Consider the following 3,116-nt stretch of genomic DNA (forward strand, 5'->3'; position numbering starts at 1 on the left):
TTAGTTTATGGTTTTGCATTTAGATTTAAATCTTTAAGCACAAGGGATTTATTTTGGTCTAAGGCGTTTGGTATCCGTGTTTATTTTCTCACAAATAATTAGGTAGTCATCTTCAAACTCATTTTAAGTAATCTATCTTTTTCCCACTCAACACACTAATTTCACAGATGAAGGAGCTCAGCCAGAGTATGACTTACCTACTGTTATAGGTAATTAATAATTAAAATGGGATTTAAACTGAGATCTGTATACAAAATTCAGTTCTCTAACAACTATTCTTTATTTTCTGTTAGCATAGTAAAAATTATATTATCACTCATTAGATTTCTGGTATTACTATACAATCTTTTTGGTAAATGATTCAAATTTGTTAAAGGGTACAAGTACCGGTACTAGTATAGAATCCTTAAGTGTGCTTTTGTGTGTGTTTGAAAATTAATTCTCTCGATGAAGGATATCATAAAAATTAATAAGAACAAGGCCTTCATTAAGCAGCAGCAGAGCAATGGCCACAATAACAAGTGAGTGTAGACTGTAATAAAGCAAATGACATTAAAAAGATGTTGGACATATATACAGAAAATTTAACTGGTGTATGTTCATAACCTGAAGTTTATATATCTCTTAAGAATGTGAGTTTAGAGTAATGGGAGGTAAAAATTCAACTTGTTGAATTATTTGTTGTATACTTGTTGTCTGTTGTAATAGAATTAATATACACACTCAATTACAAAAATACATCCTGATGTAAACATAGAGGAATGTGTTGTCTTAAGTGTTCTTTCCATTAATTGGTTATAATATCCCAGAAAATGAATAAAGAAAATATTTATAAGAAATGTGAATAACAGAATTTGTGCTCAATAAATGATTATTGCATTGAGGTAAATGAAATCTGTGCATATGGATATGTTCATTATGCTGCCATGTCTTTTTAAATAAATTGATTAGCACATTTTTGGGGTAATGTGTAAGGAAACATAAGATGCTGCTTCTGTTCTTAAATAATTTAGTACTTGTCTGGGAACTTAACATGTTAACACACAGAGATTAATAGTGCACATATATGTTATGACTCAAATTTATAGGAAAGAAAGCTATGGACATTCAAAGAAGAAAGGGTTGTGTGATCCAAAATAATGGGTGAAGATGAGATTTGTATGATTATATTGCCCTTTTAAATAACTTAATATTCCCATTGATGCATGACTCAGTGAAATACATATGATATTTTAAAATTAAACGAAGTAAGGGAGACATATATATCTGAAACAGAAGAGCCAGGAGTTTTTGCGCCTCCATTCATGCACATATAGGCACTAATAATAAAAGATTAAATTTAATCTCAGTAGAAAAAGGTGAAAATTAAAACAAGGCAACGTTCAGACAGAATAGAAATGATAAAGCCAGAAGCATCCTCAAGACGCTTAAAGTGCCTATTACTTGACTATTAAGATACAGGACCCAGTGCAATACCAACTTTATGTAAAGAGAAACCTCTGTTTTTGTTTTTTTGAGAAGAGGGTAAATTAAATTTTATATTTTAATCTTAAAAGCATAAATTTATATGTATACTCTTAATGACTTTACTGTTTAAAAGATTGCAAATAACAAATACAGTTTATAGAGAATTATCTTGCCCAGGTTACCGTTATACTACAATATTCAAAGTAAAAGGATTTAATACTCTGAAACTCAAATGCAAAGACCATTTTTAACATGTCAATAGAATGTACGAACTTCTAATACATTTAGTGACATTTATTAACATACTTTATTTATAACAGAAATTATTATGCTATTATAAAATAGCAAGTATCTATAGCTAAAATAAATAACTGCTTAAAATTGACAACATCAAATTGCATCCATTAAAAAAATTAATGATTAATTCCCATGTATTTATATTGGGCTTCTGGTTGAGGTTCATGTTTCTAATGCCTTTGAACCTTGATATTTAGTTTTTTCAGTAGCACATTAAAGAGGACTTTTGCTTCTTCAAAATAAGACTTGATTCTTATTTTGAATTTTGAATTTATGCTTTTTCTTATTCATAGGTATTTAGTAGGACTACCTGATAATATTAGTGCCAACTGCCAGGATTATCATACAACAATATACAAATATCACATTGTTTTCTAGTCTTGTAAATGTCATATCAGCAGTCAAAGTGTCCATATATTTTACTGAAGCACCTTGTTTCTTTCTACACCACTGCTTCCTAATAACAGGAGATGTAACTATCTGAGACTTTTGAAAGCCATTTAGCACAAAGTATGGCTATGAATTTCAAACTTATTTTTAGTCTGATTTCTTAAAAATGTAGTAAAAGTACCATATTTAAACATTAGATATTGCATCTTCTACCATTTGTTGTTTTTTTCTACATTATTATCATGATATGTGTGTGTGTGTATGTATATGTGTGTGTGTGTGTGTATATATATATATATACACACATACACACACACATGTTGCGGAAAGTCAGGGACCCCGAACGGAGGGACCGGCTGAAGCCACGGCAGAAGAACATAAATTGTGAAGATTTCAGGGACATTTGTTAGTTCCCCAAATTAATACTTTTATAACTTTTTATGCCTGTATTTACTGCAATCTTTGAACATAAATTGTGAAGATTTCATGGACACTTATCACTTCCCCAATCAATACCCTTGTGATTTCCTATGCCTGTCTTTACTTTAATCTCTTAATCCCGTCATCTTCTTTGTAAGCTGAGGAGGATGAATGTCGCCTCAGGACCCTGTGATTGTGTCAACTGCACAAATTGTTTGTAGAGCATGTGTGTTTCAACAATATGAAATCTGGGCATCTTAAGACAAGAACAGGACAACAGCAACGTTTAGGAAACAAAAGAGGTAACTTTGAACTGGCCGCCGGTGAGCCGGACGAAACAGAGCTATATTCCTCCTCTTTCAAAAGCAAATAGGAGAAATATTGTTGAATTCTTTTTCTCAGCAAGAACATCCCTGAAAAAGAGAATGCGCCCTTAATGTAGGCTTAAAGACAGCCCCTTTAAGGCGTGCCCTCTTTTAGAGTAGAAGCGGAAGGGATGAAACAAGCCCTGGTCTCCTGTAGCGCTCCCAGGCTTATTAGGA

This window comes from Mandrillus leucophaeus, unplaced genomic scaffold (assembly GCF_000951045.1).
Source record: "Mandrillus leucophaeus isolate KB7577 unplaced genomic scaffold, Mleu.le_1.0 Scaffold102, whole genome shotgun sequence".
Taxonomy (NCBI): domain Eukaryota; kingdom Metazoa; phylum Chordata; class Mammalia; order Primates; family Cercopithecidae; genus Mandrillus; species Mandrillus leucophaeus.